The sequence below is a fragment of the Bombus pyrosoma genome, linkage group LG5 (assembly GCF_014825855.1).
Source record: "Bombus pyrosoma isolate SC7728 linkage group LG5, ASM1482585v1, whole genome shotgun sequence".
Taxonomy (NCBI): domain Eukaryota; kingdom Metazoa; phylum Arthropoda; class Insecta; order Hymenoptera; family Apidae; genus Bombus; species Bombus pyrosoma.
The window spans coordinates 3,339,170-3,364,630 of record NC_057774.1 but is presented as its reverse complement, the minus strand read 5'-3'; the positions used below and the strand labels follow the sequence as shown (position 1 = coordinate 3,364,630).

Genomic DNA, 25,461 nt, shown 5'->3' with positions numbered 1-25,461 from the left:
AAAAACAATCGACTCCAACTCGCTTGCTCGATGCTCGATAAGAATTTTGGAGACAGTTGAGGTTGATATTCACCGTCTACGTGAATATCATATTTTGACAGATAAGTCAAAGGATCTGTCAACGTAAATATTAATTTCCTATTGGTTAAATATCGCCTTGATCAGGCTACGCTTTTCCAAATCTGTTTTACCGGAACCCGAAAACGATTATTACGATAGTTGCAGGCCCGCAAAGGATTAAATCCGCAACTGCTGTTCGGCGAACTTTGTTCTTGAATCGAAGATGCGCGGTCAGATGACAAAGCGTCCGTCCAAGGCGACGAATTAGCTTGGAGAGCGGCAAATTAAACGTCAACGCGATTATTTGCAAATACAAACGGGCCAGCGCTGAATTTCGACGGTGGCCGCATTCTCTTTGTGCAACCGGATATCCAAGCTCGCGTTAATCTGGCGCTTCTACGTTGAGCAGACGCGTCTTACCGAAATCCCACCGCCTCGTGTTCCGGAGTTTGCATAATTCCGCGACAAATCGCACCGTCCCGTCTTTGCGAGGGAAATTTTCTACACACTAGTGTACAAGCTTCGTGTTGTCAAAAGGAAAATCGTTTTGATTATTCACAGACTGGTTGATGTGTTATAAATGTTCTAATAGTGTTCGTTTAATCGTTAATTAGTTTTGATAAAGTTAAATGGCGAGCGTTCGTATCCGGTATACTCTCGTTGGCTAGAGCTAAAAATATTCTTTTCAAAGTCGATAACTTTGTAATCGAGATGTAATAATATTTCACAAAACATGCTACAACATTATAGTAACAAAAATAAAAGCTATTTCTAATATATTATTTTATAGCAACGTTAATACTTCCTCTTCTGATATGCCTACCAGTACAGTATATCTACTAATATGTTATATAAAATATTAAATTCTTCGAAATGTCCCTTCAATCTCATTGAAATATTCACACATTGCCAAATTTTTTTTCTGAAATTATAACCCTAACAATTAAGGAACAAGCTTTCATAAAGCAGTCAAGTGGAGGACTAAGACGGAGCGGCGCAAACACGCGAGAACGCAACGTATATGTAATACTTCGGTTCAACTGGCAATACTGCAGTGCAAATAAATCAATTTTCATCGGCTAATTGAGGAATTTCATCGATGTCTCGAAATACGCTCTCCGAACTAATCAAGCGCCACGAATGAGCGCATCAATCGGGTGACTAGAAAGTTGTGGCGCTGGTTTTCAAGGCGAGCCGCGCGTATAAATACGTCTATAGGTATGTATTTATGTTCCTGGAACGCTTGCACGCTCTTAGGGCGAGCCCGGAAACGACCAAGTTCCGCGCGAGAACTTTGCAAATTTGTTAAATTGCCAATTTACCTTCGCAACTAGCGGCCACCCTTCAGCCTCGTCGCCTCCATTCCAGCGTTCCACCTCCGTTCTGCCCTCCGATCCCCTGTCCCAGACTGTTTCTTTTCTGCTTTGTCTCTTGTTAGCGAACCAACCAACTTTTTAATTTTCATTTCCGTCCAATTAGCCGCGGGAATTAACTAGGAATTCTTCGAGACACGCGCCACGTTCTTTTTAAAACGTCTACGGCCCAGCTGCGTCGCGATTGCTCTATTAATTCGAAAGGATCCTTTGGATGAAACGTAACTGTACCTGTTGCGAACGAGCGTAAAAGTATGAAGTACGCATTTGCTTCGTTTTGTCCAAGGCTAAATAGGCGTAGATACGCTAAAGTGCTGTAATTTCTTCATACTCCAGCGCCTAGCGACGAAAACACGTCGCATACGTGTTTCAAAGCTGACACCTGTGTTGTAGGATATGAATGTTACATGTTGTTGAGGTATATATAATTATTTTTGATACTTTGTATGATACAAAATACCTATTGCGAAAGTTATTTCGTAAGTTTATAAATCTCTTCATCGCACACACATGAAATAACAAAATTATACTACTCCGCAGTGCAGTCCACTTGTCATATTAGCTTTATGTAATTTATAACAAAGGAAATAGGTTCATTTTCAATTGAAGATGGAAATTCAGAATTGTTGACCGTGATACACATATTTGCTTTTCATAAATCAGTAAAGTGGCTCGTTTAGTATAAATTTAAAATGATAAAAGATTTTGACATGAATTTTCAAACTCGACAGTGCACGAATTTCATTTAGAAAGGCAATATCGAACAGCAACTGTGCGTACGGAAATCTTTAAATTGATATATATATATATTTTTTTTAATTACACGCATCTTAATCCCACTAATTTCATGGTCGTGACTCGCATGATCGACTTTAAGCAGTAAAAAAAACATGCACGCGTATATTCCGCATGACCTAGTTGTATTTGAGTTGTAATTTCCTGTATTTTCATTACTCTCAAGTCGACCGTGCTCTCGTCTCTTTCGGTTGCGTTAAAAAAATTCCTGGAATTATCCACTGCGAACAGAATTACCATCTTCCTCGTAAAAAATTTGTTAGATATAACGAATTGTAATTTGCAGTAGAACAATACGAGACAATTGACATAGAAACTCCAAATGAAAATGTTAGCCGTCGCTCTTCTTTTCGCATCTCTGTTAAATTTCCATTATTTGTTGCGTGTATCGTTCACTTGCGGCAAACTCTTATCATCCGGCCCTCGTTTAATTAAAAACGATTTTCCGTACCCACGTGCACGTAGAATCGTACACGCAGAAACGACTGCAAATCACAAAATCAAAACTAACTTAAAAAATACTCTAATCGCGTTACTTTCGAAACAGAAAGAGCATTACGTCCGCCAGAATAAACAAGCCAACCAACGAACGAATTTATTACTCGATCCAATAATTTTTCAAAAATGTCTGCGAGACACAAAACCAAAATCCATTCGAAAAACACTTTAATCGCGTAACTTTTCACAAATTTCCCAATATATCTCGAAATATCGTTTGGCTCGAGGAACCTTAAAAACAGGCGGAGTATTAACTGTCAGAATAAACAAGACACTCGGTTCAGTTCGCTCTTGTCATTTTTACCGAGCATCGCTCAGTCAGTTGCCAGCAAAACGGACATCCAATTGATTCGCATTTTCCGCATGGAGGTTGATCCCATCATCGAGCTCGCATTGTCATGCGAACAGTTGCACGATGCCAGAAGGGACGCTGAAAGATGGCTGGTTATGCACCACCGGATAAGGATATCCGGATATAGAACATTCTGTAAACGAGTTTCATGTATTTACATTGCCGCTGCCATTATTCGTTTATCTATCGATCCTTGAGAGTATCTCAAGGGAGTATAGCGAGCGACCATGGGGCACGCTGGTTATTCGCGGCCGATCGATCGGCGTAATTGAACGAGATCAACGGCTGCCAGAAGCATATCGCTATTTTTTTCCTGGTTCGTTATCGGTTCGTTCCAATATACCGGCTGGAATCGATCGAACCGACCATTTCGTTCGCGATTCGCGTTTTCATGTTAGTCTGATTTTGATGCTACGTTACGTTTATTCTTTTTCTATTTTTCTTTTCTTTCTTTTTTTGTGTGTGTGACGCAATCGATAAGCTGAAATCGAACGGCGTATTGTGAAAAAAAATAAGGTTCAAGTTGGAGAAATTTCGTCATTTGTTTAAAAAGAGCGTTTTGTGATAAATGATGAGAATTGAGTTAAATCGACTTCTGGTATATTACGGTTTGGTATTTTGAATGGTTTAACATTCCTGCACTTTTACGAAAATGTAATGGAATCGTTATTAATACGTATGATCTCTTGTTTCAATTTTATGCTAAGAATATTCTTGGAACGTTAGAACTTAGAGCGTTCTTTTATTTTTTGAAATAAGAGTTAGATATCTTCATGTTTGATAAATCACTCTGAATTCTACGTTCGTAATTATGAAAGAAACCTAAGTTGAAAGCTTAGAAAATGCAAGTTTATCGCTGTTACTTCCTCTACTCTACATTCTCTATGATACAGTAAAACTATTTTCGAAAAACAGTTATAAAGAAAACGTTTGTCGCCATTAAAAATATTGTCTAGTACGTATACGAAAATATTTCATAATAGAGATCTATAATAACATTTTCGTAATTATATGTTCAAAATTATTGTCGAAGTAGTTTAATTAGCTTAGTTACATTGTCATATAATACGTTCCGATTGCTATACCGTCGGTTTGTCGAATCCTCGAAAAGTTTGCATCTTATACATCTGCCGGAAGTTCTCTCATATTTACCTGCGTTTCCACGTCTTTGCCACATTTTTCGATCGTAATTTCTCTTTTTCACTTCCGCCACGGGGAAGACTTGAAAGCGAATCGCTCAAATCGTCGAAGTCAATAGCAAAATTTCGACTTCACCTTTCTTTTCTTCAAATTCAAACTCAACTATTTGAATAGTTTATTTCAAAGCACTAAATAACAATCTTGGAATGACAAATCATTAGAAATGGCTCAAATGCTATCAATTGTGATTACGAGAGATAAGTTTGTTATAACAAATTCTAAGGCCAATTTAAGAAACAGCGTCTGCAACGTCATTGCATTTCTTCGCTCGCTTCTCAATTTTGCAACTTGATCGAAATAGCTCCAAAACGATTCGACTTATCCTAACTAAAAAATCTTCCAACCGGAGCCTGCAAAATTGAGCCAAACAAGCATCTCTAATAACTGAAAATTTACCATTCAACCAAAAAGTCTTTCAATAAAACCTCTCTACCCAACCTTCCCTCTCTCTTACAGAATACCAAAAAACCTCTGCAAAACGACTCTCTAGCGATCCCTTTCGAATTTCCAAAATCTTTCACTGGCTCGTCCATCCAGTAATTCTGGCGCTTCTTTCCCTTTTGCCCACCCACGGTTTAAGGAGCCGGTAGAAGCGTCGTAGTATATTCGGAGCGGCACACTCAAGGGCGAAATAGGGAGATACGTTTCCGGATGGCGGTTCCGGAATGTCGAATGTCCTGCGCCGAAGTTCGCCGCACTTACAGGCAACGACTCGTGTGTCCAGCTATCTATCGCGAGGAGCGGGAAGCGGCGGACGACGAGTGGTACCTCTAGGAAGCTTAGCTGTCCTGGCGTACAATGTAGCAATCGCAGCGGACCGTGGGGCTGGGCACGTGTAATTAAATGCAATCAGGGAACAGAGTGCTCCGAATTGCCAGCGTTTAGCCCTCACTCTCTGCCCTCTCGGCCGCGCGCTTCTCTCTCCTCTTTCCCTCTTACGTTTTCCGCGCACATAAACGTTCCGGGGCGGCTCGTTCGCTCGCTCGCTTGCTCGCATATAGACGGTTGGGTGCTGTCTATTCGGCATTTCATCTCCCCGCTAAGCTCTGGAAAGAGCGAAGTTGAAAGGCTTTCAATTCGATAAAACGCTTTCAGCAAACTTCAGTTCGGAGCAATTAACGGAAATTAATTCTCGTTTCTTTTTCCACCGCCGCTTCTTCTGCCTCTTCGAATCCCCCCCCCCCCCCTCTTCCCATCTCGCCTCGCCCTTTTTCTATCCCTTCTTCCTCCCCCCTCCGCCGCACGCTTTTACCTTCTTTCAAACCGGTTCGATTCGATCCTTTGGATTTTCTTCGCGCGATTTACCTCTCGACGACGAATTCTGTCGCGATTCACAGGGCGCGTCCACCGAGGGTGGCGATTCGTCGACCCTGGTGGAAAACCAGGGCTCCTCTTCTCCTCGTGGTCGAACGGTGAACGCTGTAAATTCGCGGAATTCGCCGAGATTTCGAGTCGATTGAACGTGTTCAATGAGAGCTCAGTCGGCCGAGAACGATCGCGAGTAATTAATAATTTACGCGCAACGAGGAAAATCGAAGCGGGTCGCGCTATGTCTCTCTGGTATGGCTTGTTCGTGTCGCTAGTTAGAAACGAAAGGTACAATTATTAACAGGAACGAGGGACAAGGCGAACGTTAATGCTGAGAAATTTCTATTTATTTCTTAATCACACCTTGATTCTGTTCGTATTATTGCTATTAGTCTTATAAGTATAGTAGTGTGTCTGAGGAAATGAAGATTTTCTTATCTTCTTTAATCATTTCCATTCGTATCGACCGAATTAACTAAACCTCGGAAATACACAATATTTTCTAAAATAACGAATCTTCATTGCGTTATAACCATCCGAATTATTGGTTTATCGATTAATTAAGTTACATAGTAATGGAGGAAGTGAGATGCAGCTATTAACCGTAATTTCAATTGTATGTAGGATAAAGGATCAAAGAAGATATAACTAGAAACATATTGCAACGTCAAATACTATTTTCATTAGAGGCAAGAAACAATGAAATCTTTAGTGGCGTCATTCGATACAGGATGCCATGAAAGGTTTCAAATGTTCGACAGGGAAGAATTGTTAGAAATAACTAAAAATGTCCAACATTTGTTCGGATGATAATGAAACACCTATAAGATTTGTATAAGAATTAGTTCACAAATGCAAAACACGGAACATTGTCGCCAAGCTAGTCTTTAAGAAGAGCCCAGCGAGGTGTTTTGCCCAATTGTCCAAAAGGCAACTCCACCACGATGGATTATGTTTATGAACCGAACGCGACCTATTCGAAGGAAACTCCCCTGTGGTGTGGCGAAACAGCTTTGCTGTGTTCGTATCCTGGCGTTAAAGAGCAGCTTTAAAAACTAGCTGGTTGTTGCTCTGGTAATTACTACATCGGAGCATATTAGGGTAGGATCGCGATACTTAGAACTTGGGTAATTGCAGTTTCATTTGTTGCTCCCACGAACGTCCCTGTGTGCGGCTCGTTTTGTGAACGTCACTTAGCAATTCGTTTGGTTATTCTTTTATTTCGTAACAGAAGTCAAGTAGAGCATCTGCGAGTCAACGATTAAGAAAACTGTTTATCCAAATCATAGCAATCACGACCGAACGCCTGTATATGTTCAAAGATTAGCAACGAACTCTAAAACCATGTCCCATTATTTCCATTTGCATCACTCAAGACGTCTTCGAAGATAAAATGAGCGCGTGGCCATGTAACATCTCGTCGCTGCTGCTTGAGTACTATTCGTTGGAATTGAAGCGAGCGAACAAGAAGGCTAGCCTGTTCTCGGTATTTCCGCGAGACTTTTCGCGGAGGACCATTATCCTCGCTTTTTGCCCATTTATCGCGAAGTTGTCGCGTTTCCAGCACGCGCGAGGAACAATGAACGCGGCGAGAGAAACGTTCTTCCGTGCAATCCCCTGTTTTCTGGCTTGTAGAGTTCTGCAAGACTACGATCGATCGGAGAGGACATCGATCGGCGGACCATAGCCTATTCTCTCTGTCCGATGCATCGTTCTTCGTCGTAGCTCGATAATCGTAGCGGAGCAACAACAACAGTTTCTTCACGCTTTAGATCCGGCGATTTAAGCGAGACCTCGATCGTCTCTGGAAGTCGGGAAACGAGGGGGATGAGCGAGTACCGTTTTCGCAACAATAAAGCCACGCTTTCTTCGTGAAATGGACAGAGAGAAGGGGAAGCTTGGAACGGAGCGAGGAGAAAGACAGGCGTTCCACTAAGCAAAACAAAAGCGAGCCGAAAATCACGGGCGGCAAGAGGGGCAGCGAGGTCTCGAATCCTCGACAGGAAAAGCGCAGACAAAAGGGTTTAGAGGCGGCCTATAATTCAGGGTTGATGGTTGGATGGACGAAGGGGATGGAGGAACGGCGTTGCACGCTTCGAGGTGAAGAGGGGTTGGAAGGGAGAATTACGAGGTCACTTCCGGTGGCGCCTGCACGAGCTTCCGTTTCCGGTCGTGCTACGCTGCCCCTCCCGCTTTTACTCCACCGATGTCTTCCTCTTCTCTCCACCGTGTGCCTACTATTCCCGCCGCCCCATTTTATAACCCTTTTTTCATTCTGCTTCTCCACGATTCTTTCTCCCGTTCTCTGTCTCACCTCTTTGTCTCGCTTGTCCCTTCCACCGCACCCCCATGTATATGTCCATTCTCTACCGACTTCTTCCCCGAAACCCACTGACTTCCTCTATCCCCTTTCATCTGCTCTACACTCACGAATCCCACCTTAACGCGATGGCCCTGCATTTACACGCGGTGCAACCGAGGCTGTAGGACGCTCAGCGCAAGCAAACTTCGCACAATGGCGTAACTTGCCTATTACTATCGCGTGCCCGTGCCTTGGTCATACCTTATCGCCTCCACTTCGCCCTTAGCCACTTGCAACCACTCTCTCCCACCTCCTAGTTCGCCATCATCCTGTTCTATTATGCAGAAACCCTGGCGCAGAGCAGATAAATGGGGGAGAGAGGAGACGCGCGGCTTTTCGGCACTGGCCCCAGCACGCGCGTTCGTACATCTATAATATAAACGTGTACCAAGGTGTTTGGAATGGTGTAGTTGGTAGTATGCGAGGCGGCAAGTTCCTCGGTGGGGTGCGCAGGTGACTCTATTTGGGCGTAAATTCCTCGTCGTTAGACCCGGGGGCCAATAACACGACCGATCAGGGACATCGGCTGCATCGGCCTGCGACACGGCAAGAATGTGGATTACCCGGCTGGTGATTAGAAATCGACGACTGGCCTGGTTGCGCGAATTTATCGCGTCTCGGCCGATTGAACCCGCTGCTTCGATTTAACGCGAGTATCCCCCGCCGATAAAACAGCTTACTCGAGGAGAAATTATGTTTCTATGTAATTGGAAATTAAGCGAATCGCTGGTGCGGTGAATATCGCTCGTTCGAAAACATTGTAGCTTCCAGCGGTGTACTAGAGTGCATTCTTTTTCTTTGTCAGAATTATCATTGGGCATGATCCCGTTCTCCGATTCTTTGCTCTTTATTTATCGGTATCCTTTTGTTTAAGAATTTCTATCTTTAGTTTTTGTTATACGATTCTTCTTCTTATGCTTATTATCGAATTCTTATACCAAACAATTTGTTTTCCCTATGTTCGAAAACAACAATTCGCTAAAAAATCCTTGTCAATCTAAATTGTACGAGTTTGTGAAACTGGTAATGTTTCAATTTTTATTTACGTGACTTTGGACGTGTACGATGCAGTCTGCATTTTCATCTTCGAAATTATAATCTATTCTTCGTTGCAATTAAACCTCCCTTTCCTTATATTACCTAACAAAAGTTCTTTAGCATAACGTAGCGTAATCTCGTGATCCAACTGGAACACTCGCTTCTCAATTACCGTCGATTGATCGGAACATCATTCGTTTCACTGTCAAAGAATCAGCGTCAATCGAAACCAGCGTTGCTTTACTATAATCCCAAACGGATGCAAACCTCCTATCTCACTGACCGTTCGTAAACACACGGGAATCATGCAGCGGATAATTTTCGCGCAAATTGTCGAGAGCAGACCTTGCATAGGAAATTTTTAACAACACTCACGAAGTAGAGGTCAGAGGTAGTTGATACAATGTCAAAACCGCTGCAACTTGAAAACCAGGTCAAATAAGACAAACGTTCGCGGGAATAATTTTTTCCACCCGTTTCACAACCGCGACGAAAAACTTCACGTTTGTATACGTTTGCACGAGACGCGTCTCTTTTCCTTCGTCTCTGTTTCCGGTGGCTCCTCTTCTGCGTTAGACAGAAGGTCGGTTAAAAACGCGATGAAAATTGAAATTTTATTTCGCCGGACCCAGTGCTTCGCGATGAAAGCACGACGATGGAACGCACGACCAAGCAAACGCTCATTGTTCCATCGCGAATCCGCGCGTATTTTCGGCGCGGCTGCCCTCTTCGTGTATGCTCTACGAACGAGAAACGACGCGACGCGGCGTCACGGCGTGTGCCACGACGCCGTGCACAAATTGCGCCCGACTATTTGCATCGTGACCCACTTACCTCGAGATACGTTCCCGTTATTCGAGGCAGAGTTTCCTACGCAATGCCAGTGGAAAAAGCGCGGTCAAAACCGGCCATTCTACTTTTGTTCTCCCCCTTTCTCTGTTCTTCCCTTTTCTTTTCCTCTTTTCATTCCCTCTCTGTGCAGGTTTCCTTCTTTTTGCCTCTTCCACCTTTTGCCTCTTTTTTTCCCTCGTGGGATGTCACGCGTTTCTTCTTCCCCCACCACAGATTCCAGGATAGAAGTGGGAAATTTTTACGTGAGCAATTATTTCGCGGACGCTCGTATCGCGGCCGCGCAGCAACGCCGGATTGTAAATTACCAGAGATTTTTCGGGCTTTTTCCGGATCACGTTATAATTAATTCCGCGCGCTGCCCGGCCACGCTGATAAATTTCAACGTGATTAGGTACGTAATGTACGTTCTTCGCGCGGCTACGTCGAATTCGCGGTAATTAATGCGCCACCGATGCTTGTATTTCATTTCGCGCCACCAGTAAGGGGTGAGACTGCAAGGGTGCACACAGCTGGTTATAAAAATTTGGTCACACTTTCGGCGTAAATATTTGTTATCGTTGATGGGCCGTTCTTATTCAGCCGCGTCGATATATACGCGTTTCGCAAGCCTGTTCTCGTGCACTGTTCTGATATTTAGTACGTACTAAACTATACCATATTCCTCGGATCTGCGCGCCAACGTATACACCAGGCCATGTATGTGTTTGCATAGGATTTGGAAGTAATTTTGTATAATGTGTAATCGTAAAAGAGGCGGAGAGCTTTTTTTTGTTAAATTTTCGGAACATGGATTTCGTGGAAATAAAACGTTGGACGAAGGAAATACATTTTATTTTTTGGATAGCAAAACTGCATTTAGAATTGATTATATTAAAATTTCTCTCTATACGTCGGTTTTGCGTATGTGGAACCTTTTTTTATGAAATGCCTTGCAGCGAATAGGAGCTTAATAGGAGAAGAGCGTTTTTATCTTAAATCGACGTCGTCTGTCACGGATTATTTAGATGCTTTTCCGCGTTTGTGACGAATCTGCTTCACATTCAATTTCAATTCTCCAAGCCAATGTTATTTAGTTCAGCAACCGATCTATCGCGAGACTTTACGACGAACAAACTTCTAGATAATCGCACGATATATACAGAACAAAATTTGGTCCTCAAATTTTTACTTTTTTATATATTCTCCAATCTGACATCCAGTATCCTAAAAATATTGCAATCCCGTCTGAAACACAAGCGCGCTAAGAAATCTTATTGACAAATCGATTCTTAGGCCTGAAATCAAAATGTCCGCTCCTTTTCTTTTCTCTTATGCTTCTTTCTTCGTTCTTTTCCTCTATTTCATTCCAATGGCAGAAATGAAAGAAAAATTAAAAAATATACATAGTCAGCCATGTGTTTTTTCTTACGCGAAAGTCGTTAACAGCGGCGTTACGTTCGTGATTCGCGTATAACGAACGATCGTAATTACGGTTAACCCGCTAGGCAATTTCCACGGTTACAGTGACCGTGAAACGACTATTGGTCCTGCAGGGGCCGTTCGTACCGCTGAAATTACGATTAGGCCAATCGACTTCGTTCGCGCGTTTGCAGAAGCGGCCGCGCCATTGCTGCGGAATCCGGTCTTGATTCGTTTGCACGGCCAAGTTAATTACCGAACTGCAAAGCGACGGCACGTCTGAAACAGACGAGACGAGCTCGCTGTTTATTCGTACGGAACAAAGTGACCGGAAAGGTCTAAACTGTTTACGAGGCTTTCTTCGTCAAACGTTTAATTTCATCCGTTCTTTAAGACGCCGGTGGAATTGTTCCATTTTATTTCAGACGTCGTTTAATTTATCAGATATAACATTTTAGTACGAAACATTTGCCAGATATAATTGTTCAAGAGCACTGCTTCTTAACAAAAATTTTGTTTGCTGTATTCTTTTTGTCTGACAATTTGAGAAGTTGAAATTGTTTAAGATTCAAGTAGCAGAAACGAAGATTTTTTATGGAAACGACGATTAAGTTTGCCGTTTACATTTTCCATCGTTTGAACGTTATTGGTTTTTGAGTTTCATTAAGAGGCGCCATAAATGATAAGAAATGTAATAAAAAATGTAGAAATTATTTATTTGTACCGTTATACTTTCATTGTTACCATTTGTTTCAATTACTTAATTAACTAATAGTACATCGCGTAGGAAAATTACGTTAGTTAAATTTTTGGTATCCCCGAGAATTTTCATTAAAAATGCTGTTTCATACACTTGCGCGAAAATTCATTCCGCCGCTTACTTTTCGCTTTTCACTTTCCGCTATTGCGATGAAACTTGCACGAATATTAAACAACGCTTTAATACTTCTTTCCAATATGATACTTACCAGAGAAGACGGATATTAAGTTAAGAAGAGGCATTCGTTCTATCAAAGAAGACGATTAAAGTCGACTCACGACTTTCCAGTCGCGACTGATACTGACTTTATCCACTGGAGATACGTGATCGTAGAAAGTTTCTGTTATTCAAATGCAATTCACTTGAATTAATATTATTTGCTCAATTTGATCGTGCAATAAAACAGTTTCAGGTAAACTATCAGTCGTTGATCGCGTTACCGTTTGCTTTACGAGACTGCGGAGTTTTAATTCTTTACTCGATCGCGCTAAAACTTCCAGCTAAATTGCTATGCCATGTATAGCGTAGTATAGGCGAATATATAGCGTAATCGCCTAGTTTATGACACTGTTGCGCTCCAACTTTTTAACAGCACGGAGTTAGATCGTGCTTACGAGTTTAAATGAATATGGGAATTCCATCACGCGACCATTCTATCCAAAACCCTAAACGAACAGAGTAATTGGTTTATTGCGTTATCGCTGTTTAATGTTAGATATTCTGCTTGAATTTTTTAAACAAAGTGTAGCTCATTTTTATATTAATATCGAGAGCGAAGTGGGATTAAAGCACTAACCTTTTTCAACGAACTGTAATTTAACCAAGTTTTAAACGAATAGAGGAGTTAGGTGATCGTGCAATCTCTTGTTCACGCTATTGCACTTGAACTTTAAGCGAACGTTAGTCTATTATATTGTCGCTTGCTTCACGCGGTTTCTGCACGTTAATCTGTTTATCCAATTTTCAGGCAACCAACGAAGTTAAGTATATCAAGAACGAGTATTTTATTTGTTCAAACTTTTCATTTATTTGGTTAGAACGATTTGAAGGTATGACGTAATGCACAGAGAAGATAACGCATAATGCTCACAAAAAGCAACATTTTTTTCATTAATATAGATCCATAACGTATTAATCCTGATATGAATATCACCGGATATAGAAATTTAATTTGGTCTGTCTTTCAAAGTCAGTAGGTATGGTATATGAAATATGATAATAGAGGTGACTTCTGGGAAACGATTCATCATAAATGGAGACTTTTCTAAATGTTTGTAATTTCTTTTCGCGGAAACGTCAGATCCAAATTAAAATGGAAAATAGTACGCTTTTATGACAAACTGGAATAAACATCTAACTTATGCTCTACAAGATTACTTTGCGGATTCCTCTCGAGAGAATATCTTTCGCTAATTTTAATTTGTACTACATGCTCCTATCTAAACTAGACCACTTAATTATCTTTTATAATATTATACTCTTATATGAAAACTTGAAAACTCTGGAAAGTACAGCTTTGGAAGAGAACTCCACGCAACGTATTTATCCTCCGGTTGCCGCTTAATTTACATACAAAAATTCCGTATCGTCGTAATCAGAGATGACAATTAAGTAGCCAGTTTCAAATGAAATATTATCATTACATCAACATAATTTTCAACCTTTGTTAAGGCGCCAGCAATAGTTAATTTTAAATCTGGTTGCGGACATGATTTTCTCACTATCTTCCACTTTTATACCTACATTTGTTTTAATTTCATTTATAGCCAGGAGAACCAACTTCCTAGCGTTAACGAACAATTTTCAAGTTGTACAATTGTATTATTTATCGTTGCACTGTGGATTTACATGTTGATTAGATGTGTTGTATATCTGTCACGACGAGCAAACATCAACTGTTTTAGTATGTGTAGTGATGTTTGAAGCATGGGCGTGGCGATTGTGTTCACTGTTGTCGGAAATGACGCATAATTTGATACCAATTTATTGAAACCAGGCAGCTTTGCATTTTCACCAACAATTAACAAACAACAATTTTTCTTACAGACTAAAGAAAACACCGATCTTGAAAGGATCAACTAACGACATTAACTTATTCCTCACTGTTTAATCCATTCATCAATCCATGTTACCCAGTACACCAAGATTTTACCAAGCTTCCAAACAATTTCAAACTTTTGATTAGAAAGAAGAAGAAAAAAATTGATAGCCTCTAACAGCATGCTTCGCGCTCAACGCGTTGATTCGATTATCCAACGGAGCACCTCTCGGCCGGCCGAAAATAACCGGCGTGGTCAACCTTTTGAATCGAACGGCGTTCGCGTCGAAAATTCGCAAAACGCGGCGCGCGCACAACCGAGCGGAACCGCTTGTAAAATTCTAAATGCGGACGGTGAGTTTGTGAGGTCGTCAGACGCGGCGGAGGTGGCACGGGTCAGGTCGGATTACGCGTGGCCGCGCTTTCTTTTGCCCGCGTTCCGCGCGCGATTCGAAAGAAGGTCGGCGGGCTCGTTTCCGACGACGCGCATCCACGTGAATTACGTATTCGGCGAATAGAAAAGCCCGCTTTTGGCACATTGCCAAGGAATGCAGACGCGGTTACGGTTACGCGCCGGGACCTATCGTAACAACTCTAAACCGCTGTTCGAGGAAAAAGAAACGAGGAATAATGAGTCATAGTTCGTTCGTGGTTCATCGAGTGGTTTTTAAACGAAGGAGAACTCGTACCTTGTTTCTGGAATTTGAAATAGCAATTAGTAGACTGATGGGTTGAACAAGTCTGTTCTGATAGGAATTCGACCTGACAAATTTAAACAAGAATTATGTTTTCGGTTATTGATTGGTTGGTAAATTAGAAGAAGAGTGGGATGATGATAAAAATGAAGATTTAACCGTTTCATTTCTATAGTAGTTACATGGCTATACATTGGCTATAGAAATTATTTTGATTGATTAAGTTTTAGTATATTAAATTTCGTGTCATTTGGTAGCACTTTCATAAAATTGTTGGTATCTTCTGGTGATATGTTCGGTGTTTATAAAAGCGACACAATATTAAGGATTGATTGAAATAGAATATTGATTAAAAAGAATATTTCCCATTCATAGATTTGCTGGATTTAATGTTCCATAAGGCAAGTACGCGTTTCTAATTAATTTTGATATTTTGTAAATAATTTCAATTTGAAGCAAATTTTATTTTATTTTCTGTGAAAAACGCACACACTTCGGTGCAATGTAAAATTTGCCGGTCATTTAGAATGCAATTTCACAGTGTTAAGCTCGGTTCACTATCATTCTTACGGACGACAGGTGGAGAAATAGCGAAAGCTCGCTAGGAAAATAGTCGGCCATCCTTCAGCGTCAGCAATAGTGGACCATAATATCTATACCGGGGTGAGTTGGTGTGATATATTGTTGCCCTAGACGGACGTTAACTTGACGGGAGGAACGTAGATTGTCTTGGTTTGACAGCCGATAACTTTCCAAAATTGTTTCTAAAGATACAACGGACCGGGCACCTTCGAAGCCGACAGAATGAATTGCTCGACGACGTTTGAGATGAGCCTCGATAATGGCGTTTCAAAACCATCGATCTCGGACTTTGCCAACAGGGTTGATAGAACGTTGATGAACAGAGCGATTCTTTCGTTAGCTCGACGGAAATACGATTGATAATGTTGGAATTCCATCGTACATCATGTTTCTAATGCTTTAACGTAACGGCACTGTTGAAATTTTATAGAAAAGTTTGTCTTTCGATTCGTTGGATTTAAGTCACCGAAATTGAACTTTCTCGTTCGATGTAGAAATTTTTTAAACTTGAAAGTTGTATCATAATGTTTACGCTACCAATCTGAAATCCCTATTTTAAGAACATCGATGTGACATGATATCATTTATAAAATAAAATTCACATTTTTCATCCACAATTAGATATTCCAATTACAAATCATATCTCTCTGTATAGTAACGATATATTAGTTTTTCATAAAATAGAAACCCAAATTTTTAACCAAGTTCTATCTTCTTGATCGTGAAACATTTTTTTCTTAAATTTGATCAAAATATAAGACAGTCGTTTTCACTAGTTCATCAATATCATCGCTTTTGCTTACCCTGCTCTGAAACAAAAAGTCATTCAACGCCATTTCCAAGTTCATATCTCAAGCTATACCGTTGTCATTCGCGCGTTAATTGAAGTTCTTTCAATATACAGCCCAGTCTGAGATGCCAATAAACGCGCGCACGTGACAAATGGTCGCTCAAAACACGAATTAGTAATGGGTAGTTGCTATGTTGCTTGACGGAGACCAGTGAAATAGCGAAAGCTGCGCAAGAAAATAGTCGGCCATTCGTCAGCGAACGGCGATCGTGGACCATAATATACCGGGTCGGCAGATAAGTTACTGCAAGGGACAAGCATTAATTTGGGGCTGAGTTGGCGCGCGAGACGGCATGCCACGTCGAGCCACACCGAGAGCTCTCGGTGTGTGCGCTTCAGGACCTGTCCCTCGAGGCTATTCCGTCCCGCTAACGGATAGCCGGTGCCCTTAGACGAATCGATCCTTCTTAGTTGCAGCGCCAACCTCGCCACGAGAAAGACCGATTCGAAGTCGGGAGACGACCTCCTTCGACGACGAAAAACAAACATTCGATTCATTCCTCTTTCACAGTTGTCCTACGGCTTCGAAACGTCGAGCTTGGAACTGTGGGACTTTCAGCAGGAAACGACTCGAGGAACGTCTCGCTTCGCTGATCGACGTGGTTGCTCTCGATACCTTCGCGCCGATGCGCCTTTGCGCTTGGGAATTTTCGATCTCTTCTCGAGAAGGCGTTTCGCTTTGAAAGTTAATGCGAGACGAATTGATAGGTCACTGTTCTGGGAAATAATGGTAAAAACTTTTCGGAATTTCAATAACGCTACAACACGTTAGATCAAAACCACAATTATCGTGGTTTTTATCATTTATCTCAAAGGAACGACACTAAATTGGTAAGATCGTTATTATACAGACTATATTACGTACGCTAACACGAAAAATTCTAAATGAATTTTTATATCTCGTCCAAGACATGATTTTCTACTTTACTCGCAAGGACAACGAGATCTAACAATATGCCTTATTTCTCGAAGTTTGAAATTCCAGTAGCGAGGAAAGAGTCGAAAAGGAATGAAAAGAGTAGGAATGGCATTCCTCTTTTACCATTCCCAAAATCACGAGGCAAGGCACGGACTTTTGACCGGGCAAGTAGTGTCGGAGTACGGTGGCGAACACGAAGGGGGAAGAAAGAGCAATTCAACGCTCCTCTCTTCCGAGTGTTCGGTACGACCCTGAAACTCTGGCAGTCACGCAAGCACGCGGAACGCCGGTAGGTATATTCCTGCCCCGGCGTTCCTTCGAAGTCCCGTAGTACTGGGAGGGTTCTAACGATGCTACGGAATTTTAATTCGATTTGTACCAGGGAGATCCCCGCGAGAGCGAAGCCACGCCGTCTACCAGCAGGCGTAGAATCAGAATCCCTCTCGTATTCTTCGTGCAATAAATCCTCGCGCGATGTAACCCAATTACTTCTAGTCGTGGCGTGTTCGCGTGCACGGAGGGCACATCGTCCTCTCACTTCCGATACGGAACCGACTACCAGCCTTTTATCAACGCGTTAATTGGAAAAGGGTGCAACTTCACAGAAAAGTTACATCGTATCCACGACTTGCGAAGAAACTAGGAGATTGCTTACTTGTACTATATTCAACTTATGATAGTAACATTCGTAGCAGGTAGATAGAAGGTTCTTTCAATTGATGGTAGCGTGGTTTTTGATTTGCCGATTTGTTTGTAATGCAAGTCGCGTTTCATGTTTTGCTCTCATCGATATAATGGATCAGGTGATTGGTAATTCAGCGTTCTTTGGTTTGTATATTAGCTGGAAATGAACAGTGTTTGTTGGAATTCATTCTCTTTCATTAAGCGATAAATATCTTATCCATCCCTTATATAGGGAAGATTTACTTAGCGAAATAACTGAACTATATCTCGAATATAATTCCGTTAGTCACGTTTAATCTATAATTTGTGGATCCTATTCCTAAACGTACGAATAAAATATTTTGCTCGCGATAATAGGATTTTTGTTTGAAAACGAAACGCAGATTGACCTACTTTAAGTTGTATCCCCGTGAAGCTAACATAGGCAAAGCCACGTTATTTTAATTGGTGACTTGTTGCGAATCATTTATGTAAATTTACTTTTATTTACTTTTTCCTGCAATCAGAAATCATTTCTATGAAACGCTGGCAATTATTTTAATTATTAATCTACAGAAAAACTGCATTAGCTTCTGTTAACCAAATATTCTATGTGGCAAACTTCCATTTCAGGATTTATTCCTAGGAATGGAGCTCTTTGCCTTTGCTCGACTTAATTCCTAGCTGGATTGTATCAAGCTGGGGGCGGCTGAATGGTTTAAATCTACCGAAACAAACGTTACCCTCGTGATGAACGTCGAGAGTTTTTATCTCGACGAACTTGCTCCTTGCACGTCTTATCTGGGATTATTTCTTCTGTTACGGCTATTTCCGTGGGGATCTGCATAACCTGGTTGACAGATAATTTATACGTTCCCAAGTATTCCTCTTATTTTCTTTTGGTTTCTTCTACTAATCGTAAACGGCACATTTACATTCGATTAAGGATGTTATTATGATAACGATAGGTTTCTTCAAGATGGGCAATTTTGATTACGAACGATGTAGTAAATACCATGGATCGAGTAGATGAAGCTATATGAAGATCATAGAAAGAAGACACAGTAAGTCAAATTTTTCACGTCTTACAGAAGAACAACTTTAAAATTGTCACACATTTTATTTCCAATTATATAAGTAGATATTGTATTGAAATTACATTACTGTATTGTAAGACTGATTTATGGAATTATTTCGTTCTATTATATGAAAAATTGCCATATCTATTTCGAGCTGTTAGGTTGAAATACAGCGTGCACAAACGGATCATATGACGTCATGTGTTCATAACATACTCCACTTTATTAATTCCAAAACCATCACGAAACGGTACACTATGAATTCAGTGTACAAACACGTCTTGCAAACAATCAACTTAACAAGTGTAACCAATCGAATGAAACGTACGTATCGATTCATCGAATAAACTCATCCCTCTTCTCTATACAAATTTCTGATACAAGATTCGCCACAATTGGCTTCGTAAATATCTAATTATTCAAGCATCGCGCGTTGGTGTCCGACTAATTTCACACCGACGAGGAACGCGTCAACCGGCTGATAAGCCTCCGGTAATTACTCAAACACCAACACTGAAAACGTCAAGCGTCGAGCAACGAAACCGATGAAAAAAACAACAGGGATGATTCGAGACAGGCGGATTAAAAATTCCATTTTCGAGCCAGGGGGAGGGACAAGTTCAAGCGCGGAGCATCTCATTAAAACAGTTCGATGGACGGGACGCGCGATGACGAAAGGATTAACGTGGCAGAAGCTCGAGGGAGGCCGGAATGACAGTAATAACAGAGCCGTCCGTCAAAACCAAAGTTCCACGGACATGCTCGATAATCCAACGAGCCACGGTAACACCGGATGATCTGTCAGCTAGTTTTCCACCATCTCCCGCCCCAGGTCGACCTTCTCGAGAATCACAGCGAAGCTCTGGGAAATTTCGAAAACGACCGACCCTCCCGTCGACCAATTTTATTTTTCGCCCAGCGCGATAACGCACACGGGGGTTGGCTCGACTTTTCGACGTCATTTGGCACGGCCTGATAGGAAATGGAAACACAGTCGAAGGGGCTTCGACTGTCGATAATTCTCGGTGGTAACTGGCCGATTTCGAGGGGCATTTTGGCAGAGTGCGTGATTTCGATCCGATTGCTCGAAGGTGGAGCTGATCGCTGATACGTATGGTTAATTTATTGAGCGAAGAAGCTTATTTTCAGCTTGTTTGTTTTAATAGAATTCACGATGCTTCAAATATCTTTTCGATTTTCTTGTTCTTATAAGTATGAAACTTTATGAAAATGGGAATATTTTGAAGACGAAATATCAGTGAAAAGAATCTTTTTCAAAATTCTCGAATTTTCTTTCATAACCGCAATGTGTAAAGTAAGATTCGATTATATTGATTGACTGGAAAAAGTGAAGAATTAGAAAAAAGAATTGCGAATTACATGAACGTAATATGTCGGATGAATATAGCATTTGTTTTTAATAAAAATGCTTCTGAATTACGTTCAATCTTTAATTCTTAATTCTAAGTTGAGGCAAGCAATTTGAATTGCAAGCAATCACAGAGAGAAAATCTTTCTTTTGAAAACGCTCGGCTATAGAATCGTCATATTTCGACTTCCGGATACACAGCAACGTACGAGGTTGTTATAGACTTCGCTTAACATCTCGTACACGCAATATACGTGGAATAACATGTACCACTATTATCTCCATCTCATGCAAAGTTTTCTTCGTGGAACTGGTTACGTGGAGCAACTCAAATTAGACTTATCCGTGCTGCATCATCAACTCGTAGATGATGCATTAAGTTACTGCATTCGGTACAATAGGCCATGATACACGGGCAACTGTGCGTAAATGGGAAATTGCGAAGCGGAAACTTTACTGCGAGCCGCATTGACTCACAGTTGACGAAACTGCATATTTATTTGTGTACCGGACGAAATTAAGAGCAATATAGCTACTTTCACGCCCTCTTCTCGGATAAATGGTTCTTACTTGTGAAAACGGTAAAAATATAACGATAAAATGTAACGAGCAATTTGCTATATAGAGAGATGGATTTTCTTTGTTAATTATCTAACAACTGGTATTTTTAGTTTATTCATGCAGGGGAAAAAGGTTGTGGACTAATAATAGTAACTTTGATATTATTGTAAATGTGCATTACTTAGCAGAAGTAGAATGGTATATTAATAAAACATAACAGACAATAAAATAAAATAAGTCGAAAATACAGACAGATATACGAGTAGGTATATGCGTATAGATAGAACCAAAGAGAAGTAGGTTTTCGAGCTAATTCTTTGGGCTCTAGGATACTTGGAACTTTTGATTGCTAGATATCAAGTAAAATATATTTCTATTCTTGTTCACAATGTGATATGCTTTGTACAAACCTTACTATCTACTCTGAAAACATCTTAAATGTGTAGTATGCCAATTTTAATCGCAAATGTTCTCTACATGTTTTCAAATTCTTCAGATATCTACGATCTGAGAATTCTGACGTCAAACCGCAAATGAATTTATCATAATATCATGTATCACGATTGCACAACGAACAAATACATACAGAACGGTTCTTGCCGAGGTTCGATGATTCAATTTTAAGGGCATTTTACAGGGAGCCGCGCTTTAACCAGCTAATATTAACACCATATTTCAGCGGATAACGAGAGAACGCGCGCCGTTTAACGCGCGCTCCGTCTACACGCAATGCGTAACAGCGGCGATTTCTCTCAAAACCTCTCAACGTACGTCAGCGAAAATTTCTGGTAACAGTCCGGTAAGCCCTTTTCGGTGGGCGCACGATATTCCAATGGATTTTCGCAACGTTCCATGCTTGCCGATTCACGTGAATGCCCGGCATAAGCCACGTGGGCTTAACAAAATGATCCACGATGAATGAAACGCTATTTTATCTATAGAGCGGTTGGTCGAATATGTCGATTCGGAGCCAAAAAGATTTCGTTGAATCCACGCCAGAAATTTCGTGACGGAATCTTGCGGTCGTGACGTTTTTCTAGAAATAAATATGTACGTGTATTATGTGTGCGTGTTCAAGTATGTGCGATCATCATCCTGCCATTTCATGCGTTTTGGCTCGGTCGCCATTATATGACGTCGAATCGCGATACATATTTGAATTTCCATTCTGATCTATTCACTACACTGACCATTTACTCGGCTTGATGCTTCGTATATAAAATTCTCTCGTTCTCTCTCTCTTTCTCTCTCTTCTTCTCTCGTTGTGTACTTTTTACTTTGATTACCAATTTTGATAATATCCGTGAGCATAGTGCCAATATCCGTATGCAAAATACAGAACGAGGATTATACGTTTTTCACGAAACGAATGTATGAATTTTCTGTCAACGAACTGATATGTGGAAAATATTACGGGAAAAATCGATAAACCCTAGAAATATTGTAGAGTATTTAAAATTCCAATTATCGTGGTCTGTTAATACTGTGGAGATCGCAGTTATACATCTTCCATAGCAAATATATCTGATTATAGTGATGTAATTAGTTAAAGTAGTTTCAATAATTAAAAATATCTAAAAATTAGATTATTTACAGTGAAATATCGTGATTGAGTTATGATAAAACAAATTTAGAATTGAATAATGATGAGGTAGGATATACAAATTTCATGTCAGCCAGGTATTAGATTAAAGTAAACAAATGTAACGGCTTCTCTTTCGTATCATTCTTTTTTCACTCCCCATTTCACCATATGTCTACCCTTTCTTCCCTCAGCTTCTATTCTCCTTCATCTTCCCCTCCCTTTTTTCCCTCTGCTCTTTTGACAATCCTATTTCTTCATTCTTTTCCTCTTTTTCGTTTTCTTTCGTTTCTTCTCCCTCCCCATTCCAGTTTTGGCAATTGCTGCGAATAAATTTAATTTTGATGTCTAATAATTTCACATAGTAAACGTTATATTTAATCTGCAGAAAATTGTACATTCTGCCAAAATATGAACGAGGAAACAAAAGTTGAGATCATCTGAATACGCCAAAGCACAAGCCAAAGAAAACACGCATGCTATCTTCGAAGCTCCGATTTCTTCATGAATATATCGAGCAATGTTGCATTATATTCCGGTAATTTTAAAAAGGTCATCCACTTCTTACTTCCTCTTTATCATCCCTTTCCATATACATGACATTAATCTGCATTAATTCAATATCGTGATTCACTTATACGTTAGAATGGAATGCTGGTGATACAGCGGGGTAATTTCCTTTTTTTTATCTGACGGCGTTTCGCAAAATGAATATTATATTTGGAAGAATACGATGCTCGCCTACTCCATGTCGGTATAAGAAGCGCATAGAATATTTTAATTAAATCCGAGCCCTCAGAGAATCTCGGCAAAAGGAAAGAAAGTACATATAGCGGGAGTATACTGCCTTGAGGAGATTTATTACCGTACTTGGAAAGACTAAAACGCGACCGAGTAAATAGCGAGGAACGTGGAGTTTATCCGATGCTGTTAAAAATTCTTTAAGCATCTCCCTCGGCCAGGTATATCTAACCTTCGAGAATTAATTAAAAAGATGTGCCTTTATCGCAATTATCAAGACGTTGCGAAACACGAAGTAAATATCCACGATTAATATTTTTTATGGATTAAACAATGAATCACGAAGACGAGTTATTTATAAAAGCTTTAATTTACATACTATCGCAAACATATCTGTGTGAGCACCATCCAGTAAGAATGAATATCTTATAAAAATGAATTATGCCAAATAAAGCTCTACTAGCCGCTTCTTCTAAACATAATCAATCGTTGTTCTTTATTTTCGTCCCGATAAATAAATAAGCATGGTCGCGTAGGCGAGCACGCAGCAACACTTAATTTTCTCGGATAAAGACCAAGACTTTACGAGCGTTTTATCCAGCTTACCCGGAACCGTTGATTATCCCTGTGCAAGGGACGTAAAATGAATCTAACTCAAATGGATTTCTACTTGAACTAGACAACGCAATTATTTGTAATCGCAACAATGTAATTACTTGACATAAGTTATTGGAACGTGCGGTTGCAAATCACTCGCAGAGAGAATCCGTTGGCAACTATTTGCGGATCTATTGAGAATTTGGATCCGTAGATACGAATTGCCGCTATGCATGCCGTACAACCATCTCGCTGTTTCGTATCAAACTGATTCGCCGAGCTTTCTCGCGTTCTCTACTAAAAATATCGACGGATGTATCGGTTACAAAACACGAAGCAAAGAAGCTGGGTGCGAATAGTCACGACACGTTAGGAAGGGGGGCCAGGAATTAATGATCCAATGGGATCTCGTTAACATCGCCAGCAAAATTGTTATTAAATCGAGCAGCTTTGTTTGAATCCGCGGCTGCAGTTAATTAGGTGAGCGAGACAAATGGCGTTGTGCCTTTTCCTCACTTTGTAAATCCGTTGGCGGTCACTCTCGAAATTCGAAGTGCCATCTACGCGCAGCAAAGTGGCCTACGTGTATTTTACAAAAAGTCCGGGGAACAACCGACCACGGCAAAAAGAGACGATCCCTGTGGCGCCATTTCAACGATTTACAGCACCGCTTTTCTACGGTCGTTATGCTCCTAACTGTTCGTCGATCGTAATTTTCCCGACTAATGTGCTTAACCATCGCCAACTCCTGCCTCCCTATCGGCGTGTCTTGTCAATCATATTAAAAATAGAACTGCCTACTTCCGATTGTTATTTCTTTTTCCTTCAAAATCTCGGCGCGGCGTAAGCTTGTTCATTGAAATAAATTTTCGTACGCGTGTATCATCCGACCAAGTTTAACATTTTTTAGTAAAGGAAAATTAAAAAAAGGCTGCAGCGAACCTAGTGAATGTACGCGAGAGGAATCGAAAGTTCCTTCCTCGATCCTTTTGTTATCATTTCTCAATAGTAAATTTGTAATTTATTTTACTTTAACGTACACGAGGTTGATTTCTCCCCCAGCCATTTGTATCCGATAAAATATGCTGCTTGCTCAGATGTTTAATGAACGATCTTGTGAATATTGAAAGAGCATATTTAGTCGACGGAGCATGTTTTACGTTTAATGTATAATCTACACGCATTATGCGGTCTAACGTTCCGATCTTGTTATACTCGCAATTTCTAAATAGAGAACATTTAGATATCTTCTTAACTGCATGCGACATCAGAACGTAACTTTTGGTATTGCCATAGCCTTCAATCTCGTTTTACCACGCATGCTTTATGATTCACCCAATTATAATCCGCGATCATAAAACCACGTAGCTTGACTTTTACAACTCCTGTTTTATTCGGAGAAAAGAAAACGAGACCTGATCTGCGATTGCTCAGTCTGGACAGTAGTGTTCAAATAACGTGTCCACTAAAAAGTACCAAGCGTACTATGTACATCATTTCGTAAGGAGGCATAAACGTTAAATTTACTTTAAATTAGAACGATTTGTTTTCCAAGCAATGACTGTTGGGAATAAGTAGGTCGAGATCAGTGAAAACAAGGAATATCAGTGAAGCAGACGGAAATATAGAGGCTGGCTTGATTTCCGTTTCTTTCGCGATGAAAATTGTGCGCGGGCGCAAAGAAACATCGAAGACAGGTGAAGCAATAACATGCGGAGCAGTAACAGGCTGGAGCAACGTCCAGCAGCTAACGTTGGCGGGAAAACAAAACGTGCAGATAATTCCCGGT

The 25,461-nt window shown here is 40.7% G+C and overlaps 1 protein-coding gene and 1 long non-coding RNA gene across 7 annotated transcripts in view; one reads left to right on the top strand and one right to left on the bottom strand.

The window, feature by feature from the left end:
• LOC122567626 overlaps nucleotides 1-25,461 on the top strand; it is a 585,073-nt gene that overhangs the window by 194,488 nt on the left and 365,124 nt on the right. The gene's annotated exons all lie outside the window — the stretch shown is intronic.
• LOC122567643 overlaps nucleotides 1-25,461 on the bottom strand; it is a 29,388-nt gene that overhangs the window by 2,116 nt on the left and 1,811 nt on the right. The window contains exon 3 of the long non-coding RNA XR_006316851.1: nucleotides 1,383-1,815. This is a non-coding gene — a long non-coding RNA (uncharacterized LOC122567643). The remainder of the gene's footprint in view (nucleotides 1-1,382; nucleotides 1,816-25,461) is intronic.